This window comes from Cervus elaphus, chromosome 7, assembly GCF_910594005.1.
Source record: "Cervus elaphus chromosome 7, mCerEla1.1, whole genome shotgun sequence".
Taxonomy (NCBI): domain Eukaryota; kingdom Metazoa; phylum Chordata; class Mammalia; order Artiodactyla; family Cervidae; genus Cervus; species Cervus elaphus.
Window position 1 is genome coordinate 11840754 of NC_057821.1, and position 13031 is coordinate 11853784.

General features: G+C 46.3%; 1 long non-coding RNA gene across 1 annotated transcript; it reads left to right on the forward strand.

Annotated features, from left to right (window-relative positions):
• The first annotated feature begins 5362 nt into the window (after positions 1–5362).
• Positions 5363–7695, forward strand: LOC122697732. Its single transcript, XR_006342159.1, has 2 exons — positions 5363–5694; positions 7528–7695. It is a non-coding gene; the product is annotated as an uncharacterized LOC122697732 (long non-coding RNA).
• The last annotated feature ends 5336 nt before the right edge of the window (positions 7696–13031 follow it).

Sequence of the window (13031 nt, forward strand, 5' to 3'; positions counted from 1 at the left end):
AAAAGGAAAGAGGCAGAGAGTCCTAAACACACCTAACTTGGGGGTTTTACCCTTGGCAAAACCCTTTTTACTGAGCTTACCTCCTTTGCTCCTTACACAAAACTGTGAGGTAGGTAAGGTAGGTGCTATTATGCCAAGATGCCAAAAAGCACAGGCACCTGCTTGTGGTCACGCAGCACAGGTCAGGCAGAGCAAGTTTGAAAGAAGTCCTGTCCTCCTGGTCATCCCACTCAGGCATCAGGCTCCTGCCAGTGGTCTGCACAGTCCCCCCCACCTCCACCCCCATCCTGACTAAGACACAGCAGCTAGAATCAAGAAGCCACCTGTCTTGAGCCACCACTTTCAAAAGTCTTTCATTCCATCCTTTTAGGGCAAAGTGCCCAGGCCGCCCCACCCTCAGGGTGGATTAGGCCTCCGCCTCCCAGTTGGGGTTTAAAGTACATCAAAAGAGATCCTTGTCTCAAAATATCTTTCACAGCCCTGGTCTGGGGGCTGGAAATCACACACCAAGAGACACCCCCCCTTTTAGGTAAAGGCATTGTATCTTGATGACTCCTGCTCAGAATGCCTGGGAGGGACTCCCACGCTGCAGCCTCTAGCATCTTCACTGGCATCGTCTCCCGTGTCACTGGGTACGTTGCAACAGACATTGCCTAATGCCTGCTTGTTGATGGAACTGGATCGTCTCTAGCAAGTTCTGTGGGAATGGGGCACAGGATAGCAAAAGTTTGATTGTGGCTGAGGGAGGGTATGAGAAGGGTGATGGTGACTTGGAGAGGAGAAAATAGGAAAACAGAAGTAAGGGGTGTTGAATGGGGACACACCCTTGGCAGGAACTGAGGAGGAGACCCTGAGTCTAAGAAGGAAGGCAAAGGGATTTCTAGAGATGCCAGGAAGTAGGAGGGGGTTGAGTGTATAAGGTGGGCATATGTAGGGGATAGAGAGGTTGATGGGAGAGGACTGTTTACGAGGAGCCCCCTGGGGAAGGGGCTGTTTGTGGGTGACATTCCGGTTCATTGCTGGCAGCACCCTGAGCAAGTCACTTGAGCATTCACAAATGATTGCTCTGTGGAAGCTGCAGAAGAAAATGTAAAGACGTGGGAAAATGATTGTGATGTATTGATAAGTGAGAAAAAAGGAGGTTACAAAACAGGGCATAGAGTGGGATCCCTATTTTGTAACACTGGCTGGAAAGACACCAAAATGTGAACTGTGGTTGTCTCTGTTGCATGAGGATGACTTGCATTTCTTCTTGGAGTCTTTCTGTATTTTTCAGACTTTCTACAATAGACTTGAAATATGATTTTTGTATATATCAGGAAGGGTTATTTTATAGAAAAATTCATTGACTATTTATTGAGTGTTCATTAGATTCTACAGTGTTGCACCACAGTTGATGCAGAGAAATGTAAGCCATGGCCACTGCTCTCAGATTACCCTTAAATCCGGTCATGGCATAAGGGTGCAGCTCAGGGCACAAGAATGTGGTCACTGGAACCTGACTGCCTGGGTTCAAGTCCCTCTTATGCAGCTTCGCGCTGTGTGACCTGGGCAAACGGCTTGACCTTTCTGTGTTTTGGTTGCCTCATCTGTAAAATGGGGATAATAATAGTACCTGTAAGGATTAGTTGAGCTGATACATGTGATCACTTAGAAGAACAGCAGACACAGGGTAATCAGGACCTAAGTGTTAGCTGTTATTGTTATTAGTGGTTAAGAGCTTTACCTCTGGAGCCAGCCTGTCTGGGTTCAAATCCCTGTTCTGTCCCTGTCTGTCTTGAGCAAATGAGTTAATCCCTGTCTCTGCTTTAGTTTCCCAATCTTTAAAATGGGGATGAAAAGAGTGGTGTCTCATTCATAGAGTTGTTACAAAAACGCACCAAGTGACTATGGACACAGTACTGAGGATAGCACATGGCCCATAGAAAGTGCTCAGTAAGTGTGAGCCTCTGTAATACTAATTATTACTATTACTCTTATTATCATATTATTACTATTGGGGGAGGCAGGGATTAGGGCGCCATCCATTAGAGCACCCTGTGTAGAGCCAGCAGGGGGAGGGGTCCAGGGTGCATGAGACAAGTTGCTCTGGGCACAGCAGGATGGCCCTATCCATTCTCTCTTGCCTCCCCCACATTCTCCTCCAGCCCAGGTCATTCTGGTCCTTTACGTTTTAAACTATGGCCCCAGGTGCCACTCCTTGCCAATACAGTATCTCCTCCCTGATCCTTGTTTAGCCACACAGAATGTGGGTTTATGGTAAGCTAATGAAGGCAGGTTTCCACAACTTTTATTTGCATGGGAAGGGCCCTGGCAGTACTATATTTATAGCTGTGACTTTTTTTTTTAATTATAAAAGACTTGTATCATTGCATAAACTTAAGCCCCACCTGGATCCTCCCTTGGTTTTAGGAAGGGGGTTCCTCATTCAGACTTTCAAGTTCCCATCTGCTGAAATCCAGCCCCTTTCTTTAACTGGGTCTGGTCACAGAGACTTACTTGGGTAGCATTTTCACCCATGTAAGCCTCTTTTCCTTTGTTATTGGTTCACAGTATTTTGTGTCCCCCTTTGCAGCCATATCCTCTACACATCATCATTTGGGCTGATAATATCATGAATAAATGAATGAATGAATGTAGTTGTACTGTTGTACTGTTTTAGTCTCAAGAAGAATGACTCCATCCTGGGGTGGAGCAAAGCCCTTGGCAGACAGGAGAAGCTGGAAGGCCTTTTGAACCTGTGGAATAAGAAGCTTCTGAGATCCCATGGTGGTTGGCAGTTTAGAAACACGATTACAAGTTTAGTTGGGAAATGTTTTAAATTTGAAGACTTAACCAGGATGAAATTGATGAAGGGCCACAGGTCAGGGAGAAAGGAGCCCTAATGTACCTGAATTCTTTATTAAGAGCTTGTGTTCTTACATTTAAGCTTTATTAATACTGCTGTGCTGACCCATTTTATTAAAGATTTGGGTTTTTATTTAAAAACAAGTGAAATTGACCAGAGGGGAAGCCTGCTTATCTCAATGTTTGGCAGGAACTCCCAGCGTCTCTCTGGCCTTCTGGATTATACATATATATATAACATATAACATATATATAAATAAAAACATATGTAATATATATGATTTATTTATTTACTTATGGCCTCACTGGGTCTTTGCTGCTATGCGTGGCCCATCTCCATTTGCAGAGTGTGGGGGCTACTCTCTGTTGTGGCGCGTCATCTTCTCACTTCTGTGGTTTCTCTTGTGGAGCGTGGGCTCCAGGCGTGTGGCCTTCAGTAGTTGCAGCTCATGGGCTCTAGAATGCAGGCTCAGTAGTTGTGGAGAACAGGCTCAGTTTTCCTAAAGCATGTGGGATCTTCCAGGACCAGGGATGGAACCCATGTTCACAGCATTGGCAGGCGATTCTTTACTGCTAAGCCACCAGGGAAGCCCCTTCTGGACTATATTTGAGGGGACTTTTTCATGTGGTGCTCAGAACTCCCAATTTATCCTACACAAGACACTCCATACTCTCTGGGGTTGTTTTATGTACCCCAGCTTTATCTCTTCTGTGACTGTGAGCTCTCTTTCTTTATATATATATAGAAAGAGAGAAAGAATGAGTGATTGGTTCTGTTTCTTTGGAGAACCCTGACGGTAGGTCTGAATATAAGTTGTTTTCTTGCTTGGAAAACCATTCTTAATGTGAATGACTTTCTATGATATATGTGGTTGGACAGGTACAAGAGATCTGGGAGACCTCAGCAGGTTTTGTTTTTTCTCCCTCAACTTCTGAGCAGGCTTGGGCTTAACCCTGCAGTCACAAATAAGCAGTAGGAATGAAGATCTGACTCCTCCTCTGCTCCCAGCCCCCTCCATGTAGTTAGCTACACCTAAAACTATGTGTGTTTATGACAGCAAAAGACTGGACAGAAACAGCTTAAATGTTCATCCATGTGACGGAGTATTATGCAGCAGTACAAAGGAACGGGAGGTATTTTCTGCACTGGTGTGGGACAGCGCTAACATAAAACAGCAAAAAAAAAAAAGCGAGTCCATTTGGGTGGGTGAAAAGAATATGTGCATATTTGCTGACAGGTTCACAACCCCTCATCCACAATTTCAAAATTCAAAAAACTTAGAAAACCAAGGGTTTTTTCCCTTCAGTTTGTGGCAAATTTATTGGTAGCAAAACCAGAGCTGAAAGGATGTGAGCCGTTTGTAGCTGTTTTTTATCCCAGTTAGTGTGAATATCTTATACCTCAGACCTAAGGTAACCCATCATCCTGCTTGCCTGTGACTGAGGGATTACTTGGACATTGACCTTATAATGCTAAAACTGGGACAAAGGATCATCCTATACAGAGCCTAGAGGGACCCTCAAATGGAGGCAAAGTGTCACAAATACATGGAACATGCACCTCATTACTTGCCTAAAATCCTAGAAGTTCTGCATCTTGAAACCCATTTGTCCCCAAATGTTTTGGATGAAAGATTGTGGACCTGGATGTTCATGAAAGTGAAAGTGTTTCACTCCGTGGATCCGACTCTTTGCCATCCCCTGGACTGCAGCCCACCGGGCTCCTCTGTTCATGGACTCCAGACAAGAATACTGGAGTGGGTAGCCATGCCCATCTCCAGGGGATCTTCCTGACCCAGAGATCGAACCTGGGTCTCCTGCATTACAGGCAGATTCTTTACTACCTGAGCCACCAGGGAAGTCCAGGATGTTCATAGACTATCCCTGGAAGGAGATACAAACAACCAGCCGCAGCCTTTGGAAAGGAAACGGATGGCTGGAGGGCAGGGTTAGGAGGGAATTTTCACTGCATATCATTTTGTATCTTTGGACTGTACTAACTCCTCAGAAAATAAATATAGGAATTCATGGGAAAACAAAACACTCTGCTTTTGACTAAACTACAAATAGAATTTTTAAAAATTTTGAGAAGGTAAATTACTATGCTGCTGTTATTCTTTACCATCTGAGCCACCAGGCAAGTCCAGGATGTTATTGATGCTGTCAGAGAAATATTTGTCTTCCTGATTCTGCTGATTCCAGTGTATCCTGTTCTTAGAGCTGTTTGTCTGTTGAATCCTGATTTGAGAATCAAGAGACTCGATTGTCCTTTTCTGAGCTGAGTGCTGAGAAGGTCTCTCCTGGAGCAGCAGGTGGACCCTTGCTGTAGCTTCAGGAGCACGCTCCACAGCCCCAGGCGATTTTTTTTTCCTGGTTGGTAGTTGTTATTATTATTTTGAAAGAAGAACAATCATGCAGAGCAAGTAGAAACAGGCTGGGTCAGCTGAAAATACCCACGTGCTCCCCCCTTGGGTCTCCCGGTGATATAATTAGCTGGTTTTATCCAGCGGTGAGTGGGCGGCTTGCTCCCCTGGCAGCCGGCAAGGCCAGCGGATGATGCAACAAAAGGCAAGCCCGGGCAAGGCCGAGCCGGGGCCGTGCCGGCCAAAGATGCTGATGCGATACACTGGGGTGGGGGTGGGGCGGGAATAGCCGGAGTGCTTCGGAGCTGCAGGCGTTTGGGGGACCCGACTGCCCTCGGGGGCAAAGCTGGCCTGCTCACTAAGCCTTGAGCTCTCACCCCACCTGCCCCTTCAGCCTTTCCCCCCATCCCCACTTAGTGACAGACACTATTCCCAGTTCTCTGCTTCTCAACTGAGATGGAAGTTCTGCAGAGAACTTCTAGAGGTAAGAAAGGGGCCCTTGTGCATGGATAGACTAAATCAGGGTTCCCAAAGCTGTGAGGCTGGAGGGCTGGGAGGTTTCAGCTACTGGGGAGGTTTTTCAAACCCCTGTATCCGTGTGTAGCTGGTTGACCCTCACACAATTTTAATTCAGTAGGTTCAGAAAGGGGGCCAGAAATTGGAAATAAGTTTTTAAAAGAATATTTACTTATTTATTTTTGGCTACAAGGAGGTCTTAGTTTCTGCATGTACAGGCTTTGGTAAGTGGGGTCTTAGTTCCTTACCAGAGATTGGAATCTTTGCCCTAACTTTTGAAGGTTGATTCTTAACCACTGGACCACCAGGGAAGTCCTGGAAATAGGTTTTTAATTGTGTTTAATTATTATTTTAAATAGAGTTAGCTATTAAGAATATATGATGAAGAATAAGCCTATTTTGCATTCAGGGTTGTACACAGCACAACTCCAGGGGACGCTGTCCACACAGACTCAGATGGTGCTAATGGTGCCCACGGAGGTAGGTGATGCAGCAAACCTGCCTCTCTCCCCGGAGGCAGTCACTCTCATCATTTCTTATGTCTTCGAGAGCGATTCCATGTACTTGTAGGATGTGAACATTTTTCAAAAGGGGGTTCCCTTTTCTCGCATTCCCTATGTTGAGAATCCCTGAGCTGGAGGGAGGATGGTCTGAAGGATGGAGTTCGGGTATCTGCAAAGTGATGAAGGAGGAGCAGGCCTTCCCTTAAGTCCCACCACAGCAGGCCCCCTCTCCCTACCAGGTCCAGGCTGGGTCCCCATCGCGGACTACCCACAGGGACTTCCCTGGTGGTCCAGCAGTTAAGAATTTGCCTCCCAGTGCAGCGGATGCTGGTTCGATCCCTGCTTGGGGAACAGAGATCCCACATGCCACAGGGAAACTAAGCCTGTGCACCTCAGTTAGGGAAGGCTTTCTGCTGCAGCAGAGTTCCCACGAGCCACAACCAAGACCTGATGCAGCCAAATAAATAAATGTTTTTTTAAAAACTACCTGCATTTCAGGCAGTAAAAGGCTTTTTCTCAGTAATCCTCTTAGGTCCCCCGGAGATTTTCAGATGAATTTGCTGAGTAGGGAATTTTCCTGCATTTCAATCCAGTGATTTCTCAGCAGACTTTGATGTTGTCTAGTCAAAACAAAACAAACCAAATCTGTGTACCAGAAGGGGGAAATTGGGTCCTGCTGTGTGACTTTATACAAGTCACACTGTCTCTTTGTGTCTTGGTTTCTTCCTCTGGGAAATGAGGAGCATCATGTCTACCCCCCCCAACCTTTTTTTCAACCTCTCACAAAGGTTGTAAGATCATGGATATGAAAGTACCCATTTTCGAACTTCCCTGAAGGTCCGGTGGTTGAGGCATTGAAATGCAGGGCATTTGATTCCTGGTTGGGGAACTGAGATCCCATGTGCCTCGTGGCAAGGCCAAGTTAAAAAATAAAATTTTTTAAAAAGTACACATTTTATAGGTGAAGATTTGAGGTTCAAGGTCATGTAGCTCAGAGGTGTTCCTGTTCTCCTTGTGGTCAGGTCCAGAAACTCAGCAGGAAAAAACTCTCTTGCGGGAAGGGAGTGGGAAGAGGAAGGGGTACTGATCTGCCTTGCTCCTCTGCTGTGGCAGAGATGGTTAGCAGGTCATCAGAGATCTGTGCCCTCCCCCAGGGACTGCACAGACCCTTGCATCTCAGTGGGACCACATGACAAGTTCTTACCAATGCAGTGTGGGTAGGAAACGATGGGTGATACTTCTGCACCAGGTGTGAAGAAAGGCATGTACCTTCTTCATGTTCTTCCTTCTTCCTCCAGCTTGGAAGCAGAGATCCTGATGCCCTCGGGCATGGTGGAGCTGCGGGATGGAACGGGCCTGAGTCCGTGAACCATCATCACGCCTGGAGGTCAGCTCCTTGCCAACCAGAGCACCTCAGCCGGATTCATTATGTGAGCGAGACATAAACTATTGGCTTGTCACTGGAATTTGAGAGTTCATTTATTACAATGGCTAGTGTCACCCTGGGCTTCCCTGGTAGCTCAGCTGGTAAAGAATCTGCCTGCAATACAGGAGACCCCGGTTCGATTCCTGGGTCAGGAAGATCCCCTGGAGGAGGGCATGGCAACCCACTCCAGTGTTTTGCCTGGGGAGTCCCATGGACAGAGGAGCCTGGCGGGCTACAGTCCATGGGGTTGCAGAATCTGCCGCGATTGAGCAACTAGGCACAGCACAGTACAGGGTCATCCTAACACACACTCCCACTTTTCTTCCTCAGTCCAGCACTGAGCCATTTGCTTGTACACAAAAGGAGACTTAGGTCATCATCCCTCACAGCAGGTGCAGGGTTGTTAAAAACCACTGAGGGTGGGGAGAGGGAGGCATCATCTCCCCTTAGCTCTGAACTTGGGGCCACCAGCATATAGGGATTGGGTTTGCAGCTGTTACATTCCACAGTGGCCCTGGTAGCATTTTGGCTATGTGCAACACTCAGCGCCATCCTAGGGGAGCAAAGATAAGGACAGACAGCTGATAGGAGCGGGGAGCAGAGAGGGAGGGCCCACAACCAGAGCCCTGGAATATCTGCCTGTGTCATCTCAGCCAAGCCAGCACTTCTTGGGCCCTCCATTTCCCCATCTGTAACATGAGTCTAAAGCACATATCCTGGATGGAAAGTGGGGGAAGGTGGGGATGGTGAGGGGTCAGATATTAGATCTGACTATGCAGTTGGAGGACCCAAACCCAAGTCCTCAGAACTTGGATGTGTGCTTGGGCTTTTTCTTGGGAGGGGCTTGAAAATAATTTGTTAGGAAAGAAAACACGAAAGAATGCCCAATTCCTATGTTTGGGGGATCATTCAGAAAGCTATTCTGGGCTAAAGGATCTGGAAGAGGGATGTCCTAATGGCTTTAAAGCCCACCTCTGAGCACTGAACTCAGCGTCTATGGGTAGTTCCTCTTGCCACCAAATGTTTATTGACAGGTGTCCAGTATCTGAAATTCCAGCATTAGTGCTTCATTCCTTTGGATTCCTTTTTTATTCTTCCACAAAAATGCAAGCTGTGATAATCCCAAACATGTGTTCAGTGCTTTAGACTTTTTCCAGGAATCTTGAAAGATACAGATAGGTCCAAACGCCAAATGCAGGTGCTACATTAATCATTTTTTCTCCTGACAGGAAGATTGTGGGGGCAATTCTACTCCTGGGTGTATATCCAAGAATAACTTGCACATGTGGCCCAAAGACATGGATAGGAATAATTATAGCAGCCCTATGCATAATAACACAAAATTGGAAACAACCAAAGTGCCTGTTGACAAGGAGATGGGGATCACTGGACGTGAAATAACAGTGAAAATGATTGAGCCCTGTTTTAATAACATATTGCTGAATAACAGGCCATGTTAAAACATAGTGGCAACCATAATCATTGATTTGCTCACAGTTCTACAATTTAGGCAGGGGCTCATTGGGGATGGCTTGTCTCTACTCCATGTGACTTCAACTTGGGGAGGATTAACTGAGGATGAAAAATCGATGTTTTAATTAATATTTATTTTGGCTGTACTGGGTCTTTGATACTGTGTGGGCTTTTCTGTAGTTGCAACGATCAGGGGCTCTTCTTCATTGCAGTGCGTGGGCTTCTCACTGCAGTGGCTTCTCTTGTTGCAGAGCACAGGCTCCAGGGCTTGCTGGCTTCAGTAGTTGCGACACATTGGCTCAGTAGCTGCAGCTCCCGGGCTCTGGAGCACAGGTGTACAAGCTTAGTTGCTCTGTGTTATGTGGGATCTTCCTGGACCGGGGATTTGAACCCATGTCCCTTGAATTGGCAGGCGGATTCTTGACCCCTGAGCCACCACGGAAGCCCTAAAGATCAACTTTTAAGATGGTCCACTCATGTGGTTGGCATGTGGATGCTGGCTGACAGCTAGGAGATCAGCTGGAGCTATTGTGTGTGTGGAAGTAGCCTTCTTATCTTGCATGTGGCCTCCACGTGACTTTTCTCAGCCTGGTGGTCTCAGAGTAATCAGACTTCTCAGGTGGAGTCTCAATGTCCCCAAGAAAGCAAAAGCAGAAGTTGCTGGACCTTCTTGAGGCTTAGGCCTAGAATAGGCACAGAATAACCCATTCTGCTGAAAGAGTCATAAAGTCAGATTCAACTGCAAAAGAGTGTGAATAACCAGAGCTATAGTTTGTGTGCCACAGACTTGCACAGCCACAACCACCCATAAATCATAAATCATGATGGATGGATTTATCACATGGATAAATCATAGGTATGTTATGCTGCTTCACATTTCAGTGATTCCATATAACAATGGATTGTGTCTTCCTCACATACATATCTTTAAAAATATGTATGTATTTATTTGGCTGCACTGGGTCTTAGTTGCTGCACGCGGAATCTTCATTGCGTCACGTGGGCTCTTTCATTGAGACGCAGGTACTCGCTAGTTCTGGTGCACGGGCTTAGTTGTTCCACGGCGTGTGGGATCTTAGCTCCCTGACCAGGGATCAGCCCACACCCCTTGCATGGCAAGGTGGATTCTTAACTTGGAAAGTCCAGTCACATACATATCTTACACAAGCCGGTGGAGTGCTTGGCCCCACACAGCCAGCCACTTAGGAACTTAGACTGATGGAGGATCTACCATACTGAGATGGCACCCTCTGGGACATGAGACCTCACTTTTGCCACAGCCATGGAGGACAGAAAGGTTGGAAAATTTCACTTGACCTCAGCTCTAAAGATACACATGTCACTTAGGTTCACATCTCATTGGCTAGAACTAGTCACATTACCCTGCCTAAATTACAGTTTTTCCATAGAAAAATGGAAGAGCATTACTATTCCAGTCACATGTAATAAAATTATTGAAAACAAAGGACAGTTCAACATAAAATTCAAGATAGTGTTTACTTTGGCGGGAGAGGGGTCCGCACAGGAGAGGAAGTCACAGGAAGGTATTAATAGCAATTTACAATACTCTAATCCATGAGTTGAGCAGTGAGTATTGATTATACTATTTTTAATGAATAAATGAGTAAATAGATGAATGAAATAAAAGAGAGGGCTCAGAAGCTGTAGCACTGAAGCATAACCTCAGAGGGCAGGCCAAAAATAGCTCTTCCATAAATATTCACTGCGCTGTGGTTGAGGCGGCCTGGCCTTGAGGGTACAAAGATGAATAAAATGTAGGCTCATCCCCTCTAGATTCCCAGCTCAGAGGAGGCAGTAGGCACATGAACCAGACAAACCAGCAAAGCACAGTGGAGTGGACTACTTACCAGGAACTATGGGAGCCAGAGAAAGAAAGTCTTACCCCAAGGGGTCATGTAGGTTGGGTCATGAAGGATCCATAGGAGTTCAGTAGGTGGAGAAAGAAGTGGAGGTGGGGCATACTGGTCAGGGACACTCATTCCGGGAAGAGTGAACAATATGTACAAAGGCACTTCATTCCTCAGGTGGCCTGTGTTCACAGCATTTCCTCACCACCTTCTAGTCCCTAAATGATCTGATCAACTCATTCATACTGTGCTATGCCACCCAGAACCCTCTGCAGGACTTGCACATTCAATATTCCCACCGATTTCTATGTGCCAGGCACTATGCTAAGCATTTTGCTTATATGATTTTATTTAATGATGAGCAGAACTTAATGCCAAAGAAATGAATTTCTAATGGTGAAATTTCAGACTTAGATAAGATGAAATCTTTAGCTTAGGGAAGCTGGAAGTATTTGTGTGGCATGAATTCTGTCACAAATTCCTCTGCCTCACCGTATGTTCAGTCCTGATGTTTGTACTGGCTGAGTAAAGCCCCTGGAAGGTCAGGAGGTGGGGTGGCAGGAGCTCCCAATCTTATTCTTAAAAAAAAAAAAAAAAAAAAAGCAAGTGGGACTTCTGCTCAATAATATAATAATGTCTCTGTTCTGCCTTTTCTCTGGGGTCTCACTTCTTGGGAGCCTGTGTGGAGGTGAATTCCTCTGAAAGCTCTCTGCCCCTGTTAGGGACTCCCCAGGCCTTTTCTGAGAAATAGTGACATTGTTCCTAACACTTCCCCTCCCTTCCTGGGTAGCTCCCGTGGCCACCATTGAGCTTTCCTCACATCCTCCTTCTTCGGGCTAGAGCTTTTCTAACTTTCCTTTCCATCATCACTTCCCTCCTGGATGGGGCTAATCTGGGTCCTCTCGTTCTTCAGGCTGAAGCTCTTTACATCTCTAAGCCATCTGCTTCCTTGGGAGCAGGCCTGGGCATTGGGCTGCAGGCCCGATTAGCATTCAGGCCTTCAGGAACATGTCCTGACATGTTGAGCCCTGGCACAGAAGAAGATGGTGGCTGTTTTGTCCTTGGGGCTGCCTACTTTTAGACAAGAGTGGGGTTTTAGACAAGAGGAGACCCCGAGAAACCCCGGAGAGACCTTGGTCTGCATTTCTCTGAACAGAATATGTGATTTACCACAGACCCCTTGGGACTGGTCTGGGATCTACCGTGTACCTGCATGCCTGTGTGTGTGTGTGTGTGTGTATTTTGGGACTTGGATCTTGAGTGTGGCTTTTATCTACCTGCTTCTTTGCCTCTTTAGGGCAGAAGCCCTCTCTTAAGAGCAAACCTGGCTACACATTCAAGTGAATGCTTGGAAACTTTTTTTTTTTAAAGTGCTGGACAGTACTAAACACCAGTAGGTGCTTAATAAATATTTGTTGAGTTCTGTTGTGGTGATGGTGGTGAGTTAAAAATTATAAAAAAAAAAAAATCACTTCCCAAAAAAACAACAAAAAATTATTTCATTGTGAAGCTCAGAACTCTAAAACTTTAACTAATTCAATACAAGCAGTCATTAAATTTTTTTCCCCAAAGTAAACAGATAGACAATGTCAAGTCTATTTACAATGTCTGAAAGCCAAGGGGATTCGAGACAGTAGGAGGATATGCCCGTCCTGTGCTGGACATTTGACAGCCCAGCCTTTGGGTGGTGTGGGTACGGGTGTGTTGGAGGTAGGGAGGGTGGAACTGGGAGAGGAGAGGGCTGGTCCTGGCGTTTTGGCCTGTTTGAGGTTCTTCCACCTACAATTCTGGCCTGTCTCCAATATCAGGCAGGCAAGGGGGTCTGGTAAAGGGTCCTCCCACCCCTCCCCGGGCTCCTGTCCCAGCAGTAGAGGAGAAGCAGGACTGTCCTCCCTGAGGTCAGCTGCTTTGGGGGAAGAAGACTGGGCATGTCTGGGCAGAGATTTCCAGACGCCGAACAGCCCTAGATGTCAGTAATTGGAGCTGCTTTCAGCCTGCATTCTATGTTTTAGTCGATTTCTGTTCAGATTAACAC